Below are 17,448 nucleotides of genomic sequence, written 5' to 3'. Positions count from 1 at the left end.
TGGTTACTGTAAACTACTTTTCCATTCAGATCATTTTAGTTTGGTTAATTATGTAAAAGCAAATATTTGTTTAGAGTAAAGCTGCTGCTCCATTAATGAATTATTGCCTGGTTCCCTCGTTATTGTACATCTCAGTCACTTTCAATTATGCTCAAAAGGCGCATTTCTCAAAGGAATCTTTTTTTTTTTTCCTTCCCACACTCACTCAGTTTAACTTCCTCTCCTGGTTTATCTAAACAGGAATTCATCTTCATTTTAGGAAGTACTTACTTCACAAATTAGCTTTCCTTACATTCTTTCTAAAGCAAAACAAATCTAGTTTTGTTTCTAAGAATCGAAGTCAGAAATGCTATAACTTAAATTTTGTAACTGCTTAACAACAGACACACCGACTACAAGTTTTTCTTAAAGACAACATTGCCCATTTCCAGAGTATATATTTTTTCAATTAATAGACTTCATTTTAAGAGAAATTTTAGATTTACGGAAAAATTAAGCAGAAAGTGAGAATCTATTTTTCGAGCAGAAATTTTTGAGAGCTCACAAAATTTCAGGGTCTGTTGTAATAGTTGGGTTTCTGTTCCAATGAGCTTGTGGATACACCAATAGCTTATAGCCAAGTGCATATCCGTACCCATCAAATCCATGAGTGAGATATTTTTCTTTAAATCACATGGCTCTAAATGACAGGTTTTACATACACTTAGCCCTCTATAATGGCAGAGGTGGAATCTGTGGATACAGAGGGCCGACTGTTACCTGGAAAGCCAGGGTTTGTTTGCCTGGTGAGTAACAAGCGACCCTCCGTGAGAATGCAGGTTATGATGAATAGGAGTGTTCTTAGTTGGCACAAGAAAGGCAGGTACTGGGAGTATTCTCGAAAACAGCGTCTTCTCAAGGGAAAGTGACAGGAGGCTGTCGACAAAAAGAGCTAAAGTGTAACATAGTTAAAAAGGTTTATTCTGAGTGAAATGAGTGACCAAGGCCCACGACACAGCCCCAGGAGGTCCTGTAAACATGGGCCCAAGGTGCTCGGGCCACAGCTTGATTTTATACATTTTAGGGGGACAGAAATTACACAGATACCAATCAATACATGTCAGGTGTGCGTCAATTCAGCCTGAAAAGGTGGGACAACTCAAGGCAGCAGCTTCCAGGTCATAGGTGGATTGAAAGATTTTCTGACTGGAAATTGGTTGAAAGAGTTATCTTTTTTATTTATTTATTTTTTTGAGACAGAGCCTCACTTTGTCACCCAGGCTGGAGTGCAATGGCACTATCTGGGCTCACTGCAACCTCCGCCTCCCGGGTTCAAGTGATTCTCCTGCCGCAGCCTCCTGATTAGCTGGGATTACAGGCACGCACCACGCCTGGCTAATTTTTGTACTTTTAGTAGAGACGAGGTTTCACCATGTTGGCCAGGTTGGTATTGAAGCACCAGTGTGCCAGCAGCAGCCGAGGTCCTCCTCCTTGCAGACCAGGGTTACCCCATAGGCAGTGTGCCCAGAGTAGCAGCTCAGAGGCAGGTCTGCACTCATACCCACTTCTAATTATATGCAAATTAGACGAGTTATGCAGAAATTTCTAGAATGAGGGTGATAGCTTCCCAGTTGTCAGGTCGTTGCCATGGAAAGGGGCAGTAACCTCCAGGTGTTGCCATGGCAATGGTCAACTGACTTGGCACACTGGTGGGTGTGTCTTATGAGAAGGTGCTTCTGCCCCCCACCCCACCCTGCACCCCGACCTGTTTTTAGCTAGCCTTCAACTGGTCTAGTGTCCTAGCCCCACCTCTGGAGTCAAGTCCTGCCTCCCACCTCAGAATCTTGGTCTCCAAAACCCCTTATCTTAACCCAGACAATTCCTTTCTATTGATTTCAGGTCCTTAGATAATAACAACTTGGCTGGGCGCAGTGGCTCACGCCTGTAATCCCAGCACTTTGGGAGGCCAAGGCGGGCGGATCACCTGAGGTGGGGAGTTCGAGACCAGCCTGATCAACATGGAGAGACTCCATTTCTACTAAAAATACAAAATTAGCCGGGCGTGGTGGCGCCTGCCTGTAATCCCAGCTACTCAGGAGGCTGAGGCAGGAGAATCGCTTGAACCAGGGAAACGGAGGTTGTGGTGAGCTGAGATTGTGCCACTGCACTCCAGCCTGGGCAATAAGAGGGAAACTCCATCTCAAAAAAAAAAATAGAGAGAGAGTGAGAGAGAGAGAGAGAGAGGGAGAGAAAATGACTCAACAGCAAATGCAGGCATTTATGTCCAGGATAAACTTATAGAGGTGGGGGACCAGCTTAATGTCAGTGCCCACTGCTTACAGGCTGGGGAACTTATAGGTATGGGCGGGAGGGGCCTGGGCAGTATGGCTTGCTGCCTGACAGGATATTGATAAGATGTTCCTTTGATCAGGCGGTTTGGCCCTTGTTCTGGTGGAGTGTGGTGTTCCTTGCATTTTCTCCTAGCAGAATAGGATAAGAGGCAGGCTGTTTCTCACGGTACGAACCCCCGTGGAATGTTCCACTTTGACCAAGGTCTGTGAAAGGGGAGACTTACAAAATGGTGCAGTTTGGACTAACACTTTTGAGGGCTCTTGTTGTTTTTGACTGTATATATTTTCTAGGAGGAGAACAAGTTTCTGGGTACTCTTAAATATTACTTGTGAGCTTTAAGTTACTCAGTGATTTGACTTACGGTGGTGGTTATCTTTAAATATGTCATGCTTTTTTTCTTAACGATTTTTAGTGTGGACTGTATAGAATACACAAAAGGCCACCATATTTATATACAATTTAAAAAAAATTTAAAGCAAATTAAAAAGTACCCAGATAGCTACAACCCAGTCCAAGAGTTAGAATATGGACAGAGTCCCTTTCCCCACTCCATCCCCTACCTGCAACAAACCTCTTCCTCTTCCCGGAAGTAACCACTCTCCAAACGTGTGGCAATCACTTCCTTGCAAATGTTTACAGTTTTACACTTCTATATGCATTGCTTAATTTTGCCTTTTATGTTTAGACCTTTAATCTACTTGAAATTTATTTATGTATGATATAAAGGTCCATTTTTTTCCATATGGACACTTCCCTGTCCCACCACTGTCTATTAGAATTTCTACTTCCTCGCCTGATCTACACTACCACTGAGGCAGGAGAATAGGGTCTGGAGGCAGGGAAGCTAAGGCTGATTCATGCTGCTTATGAGGGAAAGGAGGGGTTGAATTGGGCTTAGGTTCGGAACCCAAGCCCGATTCATCCCTTTTCAACCCCTCCTTTTTTCTGCGAGACAGTTGAAAAATGAAAGTACCTCTGATTGGTCCCCTCCTGCAACCAATCAGACTGGTCAGGGGCCAATGGGAACCCTCTAGAGGGTATTTAAACCTCAGAAAACTCAGTAACAGGCTTTTGAGCTGCTTGCTTGAGCCCACCGTCCTCTGTTGGAGTAAATCTCTGCTTTCCCTGCCTTGCTTTGTGTGTTTTGTCCAATTCTCAGTTCAAAACGCCAAGAACCTGGCCAACTACCCTCAACTGGTAACGTATTTTGGTGAGCCAGCCAGCAGGTAAGCCCAGCGTTTGGGATTTATTTTTCTTTTTGTCCTCTTTCTCTCTCTTTTCCTTTCCAACTCGGGACTCTCGGTGGACAGCGCCTAGGCATGGAGGCAACCGCAGGTTTGTGGTCGGGGCCACTCTCCAGGGAAACTGAAAGAGTTCCGTGTGGAAGCGCCTGATCACCACCACCCGGTTTGGGTGAGGGACCTGAGTCCTTTTCTTTTCAGTCTTGCAGCAGCTGTTTCCTGGCAGGGCAAATGGTCAGAAATACCATATGTACAGGCCTTCACGGCCCTACTCCAAAACCTAATCATCTCCGCAAAGAAAGTCCAAAGACAGGACTAGATACTATAGATGACCCCCTTTTATAAGGGCCACCTGTCTTTCAGGGTGAACATAACCGCCCCCACGTAGCCCCTTGCCAAGTGCTCTTGAGGCTAAAACCCAAACACTGGACACCCTACTAGGTCCCCCTCACGCTCCCTGCAGCCCTGCTACCCCTTCAGGAAGTAGCAGGAGCCGAGGGGCCAGTCCTAGTGCAGGCCCCCTTCTCTATAACTGATATACAACAGTGTCAGGGAAAGCTAGGAGGCTCTTCTAAGAATGCCAGGAAATTAGCAGATGGGTTCCAAACTTTGACCTCAGCCTTCGATCTCTCACGGAGAAATGTTCAATTCATTCTAGCAACCTCTTGTACCCCCTTTGAAAAGGAATGAATCTTTTGAGGCTGCCCACTGGGAAGCAGACGATTTATTTGCCCAAAACCCTCAGGGCAATCACCTGGGCCCAGACACAGTCGCCACAACTGATCCTAATTGGGACTCTAACGCTCTCGTGGGAACGAAAAACTGGGCTAAATTTCTTGAGGCTCTCCTTGGAGGAATGAGAAAGGGAATAACTAAGGCAGTAAGTGATGATGAAGTAAGGGAGGTTCCACAGGACAAGGTAACCCTTGCCATGCTCATGCTACAATCTGGAAAGGAAGAGGGCTGCTAACTAGCAAACACTCCCCTGTAAAGCATAGGCCTGAAATTCTGCAGCTTTTGGAAGCAATACACCTGCCAAAGGCTGTAGCTGTAATTCATTGCAGGGAGCATCAAAGGGCCTTAACCCTTATAGCACAAGGAAACAGAAAGGCTGATAGAGAAGCGAAAGCTATAGTTCTCAGGGTGCAATCCCAACAGATTCCAGCTCTACTTCTTTTCTGTGATTCCCCAATGGAGCCTGAATACACACCACAGGAAGAACAGTTAATAAAGGAGCAAGGGGGACAAAACCCAGGATGCTGGTGGTATATGGCATCAAAACCACATCTCCCTCAAGCAGCCTGATGGAGAATTAGAAAAACTCTGCATGACTCTTTCCATATGGGCAGAGAAGCCACCCTGGCCGTGGTTAACAGGCTGTTCATTGAGCCTAACTTAGCTTCTGTGGTTAAGCATGTCTGTCAAACCTGCTCACTGTGTGCACTGAACAGCCCAGGAAACAGAATGCCTCCTGTAATAGAACCAGTCCAGAGGGGAGTTGTATTAGAGGACGCTGATAGAACATACCCAGGAAAAGATGGGCGATTAGACTTCACACATACGCCAGCTGGCAGAGGTTATAAGTTTTTGTTAGTGCTAATAGATATCTTTACTGGTTGGGTCGAAGCTTATCCTACCAGATCAGAGAAGGCTACTGTGGTTATAAGGTTCTCTTAAAAGAAATAATCCCCCAGTTTGGGTTACTTCAGAGTCTCCAAAGTGATAACGGCCCATACTTTATCTCCCAGATAACTCAAGGGGTTGCTAAGGCTTTCAGAATCAAATACTATTTACATTCAGCATGGAGGCCTCAATCCTCTGGGAAAGTAGAAAGGGCTAATCAACCTCTAAAAGGATCGTTAGCTAAGTTCGATCAGGAAACATCAGAAGCTTGGGTCAGCTTACTGCCCAGAGCTCTTTTAAAAATCTGTAATACCCCTGGAGCAAAAATTAACATGAGCCCATACGAAATGTTATATGAAGGCTATTAGTGTTTAGCTTTTTTTTTTTTTTTTTTTTGAGACGGAGTCTCTATCGCCCAGGCTGGAGTGCAGTGGCGCGATCTCGGCTCACTGCAAGCTCTGCCTTCCCGGTTCACGCCATTCTCTTGCCTCTGTCTCCCAAGTAGCTGGGACTACAGGCGCCCGCCAGCACGCCCGGCTAATGTTTTGTATTTTTAGTAGAGACGGGGTTTCACCGTGTTAGCCAGGATGGTCTGGATCTCCTGACCTCGTGATCCACCCGCCTCGGCCTCTCAAAGTGCTGGGATTACAGGCGTGAGCCACTGCGCCTGGCCTTTTTTTTTTTTTTGGAGACGGAATTTTCGCTCTTGTTGCCCAGGCTGGAGTACAATGCCTCGATCTCGGCTCACTGCAACCTCTGCCTTCCGGGTTCAAGCGATTCTCCTGCCTCGGCCTCCCGAGTAGCTGGAATTACAGGCATGCACCACCATGCCCGGCTAATTTTATATTTTTAGTAGAGATGAGGTTTCTCCACGTTGGTCAGGCTGGTCTTGAACTCCTAACCTCAGGTGATCTGCCCGCCTCGGCCTCCCAAAGTGCTGGGATTACAGAAGGCTATTCTTAACTAATGGTCTAATTACTGATTCAGAAACAGCTGGTTTAGTAAAATACCTAGTTAACCTAGGACAATGTCAGCAGGTTTATACAGAAGTTTGGAACTCAAAGGCTTCCGGTACTGGGAACTAACCAGCAACCTCAAATCAGGCCAGGAGATAAGGTGCTTGTTAAAGCATGGACGGAGGGGTCACCTGCTCAGCAATTACAACCCCAATGGAAGGCACCGTTTTCAGTGATACTGGCCACGCCTTCTGCAGTCAAAGTACTAGGATTAGATAGTTGGATACACCTTTCAAGGATCAAGTCTGTGATACCTGAAGCCCCGGACCTGGAACCTGAAGTTCCCATCAGCCACTGCACCTGTGAACCTGTGGAAGCCCTGAAGTACCTGTTTAGAAGACAGCCAAAAGAGAAATGCCTACCAACGTTCCTTGGTGTTTTTGTTGCATAGTTACTGTAGGCTGGATAATAGTAGCCATGTTTGGTTTTTTTTTTTTTGCAGATTAATTGCTTTCTTTCAAACAGTTGGAATCACTTCCTTCATAGTAATTAAGTAGAATATTTTAATTCATTTCTATAACAAACATTCCTGACAGCATAGGTGTCCACCTCCTGAAGTTCCCATGAAATCTTTTAACCAAATTCATTTCCTCTTGCCTGGAGATGATTGTGCAGTAAGGTTTCCAGCCAGTTCCAAATGAATTCACCACCCCTGGCCATCAAGAAACTACCCTGTCTCTACCAGACAGAGCAGGGTGAGAGTTCTGTGATTCCCAATAGGCAGGGACTGTCAGTCAAGTCAGTGTGAGGCAGTTACAGAAAAAAGACCATCAGTCCCTCTGCCTCACATAAAGACTTAGGGGATCCTGTCTCTCTCTCAGGGGGGAAATGAGGCAGGAGAATAGGGTCTGGAGGCAGGAAACCTAAGGCCGGTTCATGCTCACTGGATATCAGAGGCTACTCTTCAACCCCCCCTTTTTCTGCGCGACAGTTGCTGCCCCTCCTTTTTCTGCCTGGCGGTTGAAAAGTGAAAGTACCTCTGATTGGTCCCCTCCTGCAACCAATCAGACTGGTCGGGGGCTAATGGGAAACTCCTAGAGGGAATTGAAACCCCAGAAAATTCTGTAACCAAGATTCTTGAGCTGCTTGCATGAGCCCACCCCCACCCTGTGGAGTGTACTTTCGTTTAAAACAAATCTCTGCTCTTGCTGCCTTGCTTTGTCCATTTTGTCCAGTTCTTTGTTCAAAACGCCAAGAACCTGGACAACTACCCTCAGCTGGTAACACCGCCTCTGTCAAAAATGAAGCGTCCATATATACCTGTTTCTGGGCTGTCCATTCTTCTATTCCAATTGTTCTACTTGTCAATCCCTGTGTTAATACCATGCCATCTTCAAAACAGGTCATTTCTATTGATGTCTGGCTTGTTTGCTCATACTAGCCATAGCATGTCTTGCCTGATTGCAATCTCCTAATTTTGTTGAGACTTACTTTATTGTCCAGCATGATTCACTTTGTAAAGGTCCTGTGAGTTCTCGAAAAGAATGTGTGGTATGCAGTGTTGGGTGCTGTGTTGTGTGAATGTCCACTTGATCAAGTCTGTTAATTGTGTTCAAATCTATGTTCTTACTGATTTTTCATCTACTTGTTCTATCACTTATTTTCCTTCCATAGGTCCTCCTTTTCTGGGGATTTCCTCCTCAATTTCCAGCTTATCTGGAAGCCCCAAATCGAATCTCTAGCTCCACAGCCCCTAAAATTGCTTCTTTCTGTTTGAGATCTCTTCCGCTGTGTGCAGCAGCAGCAAGCTGGGAAGTCCCTCAGGAGAAAAATCTTGGTAAATGTGGAGCTCATCTCACGTGCTTCCTTCATTTTGAGGACTGTCTGTTCCCTGCTCAGTTTCTGCCTGCTTAGGGTTATCTCCAGTCCCTTCAAAGACCTGTTTGTTATATTTTGCCCAGAGTTTATAAGTAATTTTGGCAGAGGGGTTAATCTGATACCGTCTAGTCCTCCAAAACAAGAACTAGAACTCTGGCCACATCTCTTTTCATCCAGTCTTTTGATTCTCAAATTATAACGGCCGTGACCCCTTAGTTAAAAGAAGCCTCATCTTTCCTCTGCAGTATCTTCTTGTGATAGTCTAAAGGGATTAGTCTTTATTAATACTGACTGTGAGGGAAGAAACAAGAAAGGCTGATTTTTCCTCTAAATGTCCCATCCTCTCACACCAGTCAGAATAGGTATTATTAAAAAGCTGAAAAATAACAGATGCTGGCCGGGTGTGGTGGCTAATGCCTGTAATCCCAGCACTTTGGGAGGCCGAGACGGGTGGATCATGAGGTCAGGAGATCGAGACCATCCTGGCTAACACGGTGAAACCCCATCTCTACTAAAAATGCAAAAAAAATTAGCTGGGCGTGGTGGCAGGCACCTGTAGTCCCAGCTACTCAGGAGGCTGAGGCAGGAGAATGGCGTGAACCTGAGAGTCAGAGCTTGCAGTGAGCCAAGATCGTGCCACTGCACTCCAGCCTGGGCAACACAGCGAGACTCCGTCTCGAACGACAACAACAACAACAAAAAACATGCTAGTGAGATTGCAGAGAAAAGGGAATGCTTATTCACTGCTGGTGGAAATGTAAATTAGTTCAGTCATTGTGCAAAGCAGTGTGGAGCCTTCTCAAAGAGCTTCAAACAGAACTACCATTTGACCCAGTAATCTCCTTATTGGGTATACACCTGCAGTAGACCACACTGCTATAAGGACATACGCAAGACTGGGTAATTTATAAAGAAAAAGAGGTTTAATGGACTCACAGTTCCACATGGCCAGGGAGGCCTCACAATCATGGCGGAAGGTGAAGGAGAGGAGCAAAGGCACATCTTACATGGCAGCAAGCAAGAGAGTGTGTATAGGGAAATTGCCCTTTATAAAACCATCATATCTTGTGAGACTTATTCACTATCATGAGAACAGCTTGGGAAAAACCTGCCCCCATGATTCAATTACCTCTCACTGGGTTCCTCCCATGATACATGGGGATTATGAGAGCTACAATTCAAGATGAGATTTGGGTGGAGACACAGCCAAACCATACCAATACCCAAAGGAAAATAAATTGTTCTACCATAAAGACACAGGCACTCATATGTTCATTGCAGCACTACTCACAATAGCAAAGACACGGAATCAACCTAAATGCCCATCATCAATACACCAGATAAAGAAAAGGTGGCACATATACATCGTGGAATACTATGCATCCATAAAAAAGAACAAGATCATGTTCTTTGCAGCAACATGGAAGGAGCTGGGGGCCATTATCTTAAGTGAACTAATGCAGGAACAGGAAACCAAATACTGCATGTTCTCACTTAGAAGTAGGACCTAAACATTGAGTACACGTGGACACAAAGAAGGGAACAGTGGACACTGAGGCCTTTGTGAGGGTGGAGAGTGGGAGGAGGCTAAGGATCAAAAACTACCTATTGGGTACTATGCTTATCAGCTGGGTGACAAAACAGTTTGTACACCAAACCCCCATGATACTCAATTTACCTATACAACAAACCTGCATGTGTACCCTGAACCTAAAATAAAAGTTAAAAAAAATAAAATTTGTAATCAACAGCAACAACCACAAAAGCTTTTGTTTCACAAAGCATTCATTACAATATGTAAAATAGTAATACTTAGGACAGTTGGTGACTCATTAAGAATCCAAAATGATAGCGATTATTTGACAAATTCCCACTCTATGCCAGCTCTAAGTCCTAGTTCCTGACTACACGGTGCAGAGTGGGCTTAAATTAGTCAGGGCCCTTAACATTTTTAAAATCAGGACGAAGTTTTAACCATTTTAAAGTGTACAGTTCAGTGGCATCAAGCCTGTTCACCCATGTTATGCAGCCATCACCTCTATCTAGGTCCAGAAGTTTAAAAAATTACCCTAAACAGAAATGCTAACTAAGCAGTCACTCTCCATTTCTCTCTCTTCTCAGCACTTGGAAACCACTAATCTGCTTTCTGTCTCTATGGATTTGCCTATTCTGGACATTTCATGTAAATGGAATCATTCAATATGTGGTCTTTGGTGTCTGGCTTCCTTTATTTAGCATAATTTTGTTTGTTTGTTTGTTTGTTTTTGAGACAGAGCCTCACTCTGTCTCCCAGGCTGGAGTGCAGTGGCATGATCTCAGCTCATTGCAACCTCCGCCTCCTGGGTTCAAGTGATTCTCCTGCCTCAGCCTCCCGAGTAGCTGGGACTACAGGCGTGCGCCACTATGCCCAGGTAATTTTTGTATTTTTAGTAGAGATGAGGTTCCACCATGTTGGTCAGGCTGGTCTCGAACTCCTGACCTCATGATCTGCCCACCTCAGCCTCCCAAAGTGCTGGGATTACAGGCGTGAGCCACTGCACCCGGCCAGCTTAGCATAATGTTTTTGAGGGTCATCCATGTTGTATTTTTCCTTCATTCCTTTTTATGGATGAATAACATTTAACTTTATGGTATCAAAACACATTTTTTTAATTCATCTGTTGGTGGACAGTTAGATTGTTTTAACCTTTTGGCTATTGTGAATAGAGCTGCTGTGTTCACTGGTGTATAACATTTTGTAAACAAATGGAAACGTTTTTATTTGAACACCTGCTTTCACTTCTCTTGGATACATATTTAGGAGTGGAGTTGCTAGGTCATATGATAATTCTGTGTTTATTGAAGAATCACCAGACTGTTTTCCACAGTGGTTGTACCATTTTTCATCCCCACCAGCAATGTATGAAGGTTCCAATTTCTCCACATCTTTACCAACATTTATTCTCTATTTTTAAGAAATGGCTATCCTAGTGGATGTAAAATGGTATATCTCATTGTGCTTTTGATGCCTTTCTCCAATGACTAATGACGTTGAATATCTTTTTGTGTGCTTTTTGGCCATTTATATATCTTCAGAGAAATGTCTGTTCAAGTCTTTTGTCCCTTTTTAAATTGGATTGTGTTTTCTTGTTGAGTTGGATTTTTAAAGCTTTAAATTGTGGAAAACACTAGCTTACACAAAAAATGATTTTCTTTTTTTTGAGGAGGAGGCTTACACAGCTGGAAGGTAAAAGGAGTGATTTGTTTAGTTCCAGGAATTCTAACAATGTGAGGAGGGCTCTGTGTCCTCTTTACATCTGTCAGCTGTGATTTCCTCAAATTCGTTGCAGAGGTTTCTTTTACTACAGAGTGGTAAGGCGACCTTCAGTAGCACCACATCCATCTCATTCCTGACCGACAGTGGAAAGAAATCTTCCTAATACCTTCCATTTTAAAGGAATAGCATTAGGAGAAATATCTAATGTAGATGACGGGTTGATGGGTGCAGCAAACCACCACGGGACATGTATACCTATGTAACAAACCTGCACGTTCTCCACATGTATCCCAGAACTTAATGTATAATAAAAAATTACTTTTATATTTATTTATTTATTTAGAGACAGGGTCTTGCTCTGTTGCCCAGGCTGGAGTATAGTGGTGCAATCACAGCTCACCACAGCCTTGACCACCCAGGCTCAAGTGATCCACCCACCTCAGCCTCCTGAGTAGCTGGGACTGCAGGTGTGCATCACCATGCCCGGCTAATTTTTTTTTTTTTTTTTTTTTTTAAGATGGAGTCTTGCTCTGTCACCCAGGCTGGAGTGCAGTGGCGAGATCTCAGCTCACTGTATGCTCCGCCTCCTGGGTTCACACCGTTCTCCTGCCTCAGCCTCCCGAGTAGCTAGGATTACAGGCGCCCACCACCATGCCCAGCTAATTTTTTTGTATTTTTAGTAGAGACGGGTTTCACCATGTTAGCCAGGATGGTCTTGATCTCCTGACCTCATGATCCGCCCGCCTCGGCCTCCAGCTAATTTTTTTGTTTTTCATAGAGACAAGGTCTCCCTGTGTTGCCCAGTCTGGTCTTGAACTCCTGGGCTCAAGCAATCCTCCCACCTCAGCCTCCCAAAATGTTGGAATTACAGGTGTGAGCCACTACACCCACTCTCTAATACCTTTCAGAAAATGTCCACGGAGAACCTAGTTTAGATTTCATGTCCAGGTCTTAAATGAACATGGTAGCCGATGTTATGGGTAGCATAATTTGCTGAGTCTAGGTCATGTACCCGCTGATGTCGTCATGGTGACAAGTCAGTGTTGGCCCTGTCCTAACCACAGGGAAGGGGTTCTATACAGAAAAGTAGAGTTTAGATCTGAGAAGGTAGTTGAGAATGAGTGCCGTGTAGTGAATAATAGTAGATTTTTACCCCATTTTACCCCTTGTGTCTTTGGTTGTATATATATTCACATACCATTCTAATTATACATATAGTTTCAAAAATGCCTCTGCTTCTCCAAACACAACTATACTTTATATATATTTTCAAAAACAGATCTACCTCCTTCTTCCAAAGATAAATATCTGTGTTTTGTGTCCTCCATGGCCACCCCTAAGAGAGGTGCAAGGAGGATTTCATTCCTGGGAATGACCTACTTTAATAGCCTGGGTATTTACTGAAGGACTGAAGAATTACGGGCACCTATTTCCCGGCTTGGCATTTTTAAGCAGTATTTAAAACCTCAGTTGACATGAATTTGGTGATTCTATGGCATAATAACCACATCCAGAGATCTTGTCTAAACCTGGACCTTGACTCTTGATCCTCATCTTGTGGTTTCTATTTCTTGCCAATAATCTATTCTGGCTTTTCCCCATCTCCCAAAATAATGCTTTCACTTTGCTGTCTGCTTTGAACAATGTGAAAGACTTGAAGGGGAAAATGAAGCTAAATAATGTGGCATTTCCCCCAAGATTATAACCTACTGGATGCATTTTTATAAGGGATATGATGCTTTTGTCTGGCAAAGAATACCTAGAATATAATATTTGAGAGAGAATCAGACTTCCCAAATTTTCTGGCTCATCCAAGACCCAATATTTTATTTATTCATTTAATCATTTTTTCAACAATTTAAAAAATTGATGGATAATAAGTTACATAGTTTCAGGGCACACATGATAACTTAATACATTCATATAATTTGTATACATCACATCAGTGTACTTGGGATATCCATCACCTTAATATTTGTCTTTATCCTAGAAATGTTTGAATTTTTCTCTTCTATTTTGAAATGTACTGTATGTTTTTGTAAACTATAGTCACCCTACTCATCTGTTGAACACTGGAGCTTATTTCTTCTATCAACTTTATATTTGTATTCATTTATCAACTTCTTTGAATCCCCTACTTCTGCTACCCTTGCTGGCTTCTGGTAACCACCAATCTACTCTCTACCTTCATGAGATCCACTTTTTCTTAGCTCCCACATATGAGTGAGAACACGTGGTATTTGTCTTTTTGTGTCACTTAACATAATGACTTCTAGTTCTATTTATGTTGCTGCAAATGACAGGATTTTATTCCTTTTTACAGATGAATAATATTCCATTGTGTATATATACCACGTTTTCTTTAGCCATTCATTCATTGATGGGCACTTAGATTGATTCCATATTTTGGCTATTGTGAATAGTGCTGCGATAAACATGGGCGTGCAGATAGCTCTTTGATATATTCATTTCCTTTCTTTTGGAGATATACCCAGGAGTGGGATTCCTGGATCATATGGTAGTTCAATTTTTAGTTTTTTGAGGAACCTCCAAGCTGTTCTCTGTAGTAGCTGTACTAATTTCCATTCCCACCAACAGTGTACAAGGGTTCCCTTTCTTCCACATCCTCGCTAGCCTGCATTATTGCCTGTCTTCTTGATAAAAGCCATTTTAACTGGGGTGAGATGATATCTCATTGATTTGCATTTCTCTAATAATTTGTGATGTTGAATATTTTTTATATGCCTGTTGGCCATTTGTATGGCTTCTTTTGAGAAATGTCTACTCAGATCTTTTGCCCATTTTTAAATTGGATTATGTTGTTTTTGTTTGTTTGTTTGTTTTTGCTATTGAGTTGTTTGAGCTCCCCATACCTTCTGGTTATTAACCCCGTCTCAGGTGGTTAGCTATATTTTCTGCCATTCTGTGGGTTTTCTCTTCACTTTATTGATTATTTCCTTTGCTATGCAGAAGTTTTTAGCTTGAAATAATCCCATTTGTCTATTTTTACTTTGTTTGCCTATGCTTTTGAGATCTGACATAAAAAAATCTTCACCCAGACCAATGTCCTGGAGTGATTCCTCAATGTTTTCTTCTAGTAGTTTCATGGTTTGAGGATTTAGATTTAATCTTTAATCATTTTTGATTTGCTTTTTGTATATGGTAAGAGAGAAGGATCCAGTTTCATTCTTCTGCATATAGTTATCTAGTTTTCTTGGCACCATTTATTGAAAAGTCTATCCTTCCCCCCATTATATGTTCTTGGTACCTTTGTTGAAGATGAGCTGGCTGTAAATGTGTGGATTTACATCTGTGTTCTCTATTCTGTCCCGTTGGTCTGTTCTGTCTGTTTTTATGCCAGTGTCATACTGATTTGGTTACTATAGCTTTGTAGTAAAATTTGAAGTCAGGTAGTGTAATGCCTCCAGCTTTGTTCCTTTTGCTCAGATTGCTTTGGTTATTTGGGGTCTTTTGTGGTTCCATATACATCTTAAGATTTTTTTCTATTTCTGTAGAGAATGTAATTGGATTGCATTTAATCTGTAAGTTGCTTTGAGTAGTATTATAATTTAACCAATATTAAGTATTTCAGTTCATGAATCTGGAATATCTTTTCATTTTGTTGTGTCCCTTTCAATATCTTTCTCAATATTTTAGTATGGTATTTATCTCTTTGCTTTTGTCTTCACAAATTTTAGCTTAGGATGCAGAATTTGCCCTTTTCAAATTCTGACTCCCAGTCCTCAAGGATTGCAAGGTATGGGTATAAAGATTTTTCTAAAAAATGAAGTTTCATTATTCCCTCTCTGCTTTTAGATAGTATAGCTTGGACTGAACTTCTGCTTTTCTCATATAATATTATTGGAGGCCACAAGTAATGTTCAATATCTTGCTATTTTTCTTGGGGCTGAGTCCAAAGATTTAACAAACCATCGGACAGCCAGTTGCATTTCTACTGTATAACAAAACTTTTCAAATAATTATTTAGGGATGGGAATAATTATCTCCTCTCTGTTTTGCACCCCACACTATCTCAGCTATTTTCATATGTTAGGGCCTGTTACTTAAATTATCTCATTCTTAGGTATAAATGACTCAGGACTTTTTCCTTTGCAGATGACAGAAACCCAACTCAAAACTGCTTTAACAAAATTAAAGTGGGTGGTGGGGAGTGCAGATGTGTGTTTCAGAGGAGGGAAGATTATCTCCACATCTACAAGTACATGCTAGATTGGGCACTGATGGACAGAATCATCAGTTTATTAGTGAAGCATAACTTGTGTGAACAAGACAAGCTGGCTCAAGCATTTGAAGATGCTTTTGAGGTACTGAGGCAACATTCAACTGGAGATCTTCAAAACTTACCTGGTTTTCATCAGTGATTGTCCCCATGTCAGAGGAGATTCCAACTGCTATGGAATGTTGCTTACAGAGGAATCTATTTATAATTGGAGAACTTTAATAAATAATGCTGCAGACTTCTATTTTGAAGGAACTATTCATTGATCTTTGTGGAACATAACTGAAAGCCAGCTGGTACAGTCTGCTGTTTTCCAGCAAGAGGGAGGACAAGGCAGGAAGCTTCTCTGACTGTTTGAATAACATCACAAATCTCAGTATAATCCCAAGATGGCATCTGCATTCAGTAAGTAGATAAAACCAAAGGCAGTTTCCAGTTTGTATCAAAAAAGGAAGAAAAATTTGCCAAACTTTGAGGAGTAGGAAAGGGCAACAGGAAGACCATGATCTATCAGAAAATGGCCAGGGAACTGAGGAATTATGGAAAAACTCAGGAAATCAGCAAAATCTGGAGAAAGCTCATTTACCAATGAGCTTCAGTGGGGCCATTCTCTGAAGATCTCTCCATCTTGTTTCTCTGAGAAAGAGATCGTCTACTCACAGTATGTTCAACTGATCAAGAACATCTCAGTTTAAGTAATTGGAATGCAAACTAAAATTATACATATGCCAGTTACCATGAGCTTAGTCACCATGATTGCTAAATATACTCTCCCATTTCATCATATTTTTTGGCATTAGAAATCCCTACAAGCTTCAGGATTTTTCTCTTAAAGCAAATACTGAAGATAAAAATATTAGCTTCATTGAGGCTTTTATCAACTAGCACCTAATTTATACACACTTGGTGGGAAATTCTGCCAGTGAACAACTTTGTTGTTTCAAATCATCAAGCCCCATTTGAAAGTATGGACTAAATATCCTGGCTTTTACTATTCTCTATGCAGCCACTTTCTTCTAGGTTAACAATGCCAGTGCAGATGATTTGATTTATGTATTAATTTAAACATTTTCCTGTCTTACACTCAGGTGAAAAATCATTTGGATATATATCTGATGGCTTTACAAAAATTATTTACAAAAAGTAATTGCATATAATACAGCGTTTATGCCAAAGTATGTTTATGTCTTAAAAACTTTAGTGGAAATGTGTATTCAGGTCCCTTGCTCATTTTCTAATTGGGTTTCTTGTTTTCTTAATATTGAGTTGTTGGAGCTCCTTCTGTATTTTGGATATTAATCCCTTGTCAGATGTATGACTTGCAGCTGTTTTCTCCCAATCTGTGAGTTGTTTCTGCATGCTGTTGGTTGTTTCATTGGCTATGCAGAAGCTTTTTAGTTTGATGTAATCCGATTTGTCTATTTTTGCTTTTGTTGCCTGTGCTTTTGGGGTCACATCCAAAAAACCGTTGTCCAGAGAGTGTCATGTAGTTTTTCCTCCCTGCGTTTTCTTCCAGTAAGTTTAGAGTTTCTGGTATTACGTTTGAATCTTTAATTCATTTTAATTTGATTTTTAGTTCTGTATATGGTGGAACAATTTTATTGTTCTGAAGGTGGAAATTTCATTTTCCCAACACTATTTATTGAAGGGACTGTCCTCTTCCTATTGCATATTCTGGTACCTTTGTTGAAAATCAATTGACTGTATAGTAGTAGGTTAATTTCCAAGCTCTCTGTTCCACTCCATTAGTCAATGTGTCTTTTTTTTTTTTTTTCCAATACCATGTTGTTTTGATTGCTATAGATTTGTAGTATACTTTGAAATCTGGTGGTGTGATACCTCCAGCTTTGTCCTTTTTGTTCATGATTGCCTTGGTTGTTTGAGGTTTTTGTTGTCCATATGAATTTTTGTTTTGTTTTGTTT

General features: G+C 41.9%; 1 pseudogene; it reads left to right on the top strand.

Annotated features, from left to right (window-relative positions):
- LOC129394420 (transcription factor Spi-C-like) overlaps positions 1 to 17,448 on the top strand; it is a 32,459-nt pseudogene extending 15,011 nt beyond the window's left edge.

This window comes from Pan paniscus, chromosome 19 (assembly GCF_029289425.2).
Source record: "Pan paniscus chromosome 19, NHGRI_mPanPan1-v2.0_pri, whole genome shotgun sequence".
In the NCBI taxonomy this organism is placed as follows: Eukaryota; Metazoa; Chordata; class Mammalia; order Primates; family Hominidae; genus Pan; species Pan paniscus.
Note: the sequence above shows the minus strand (reverse complement) of the source record. Positions and strands in the feature narration are given on the sequence as shown.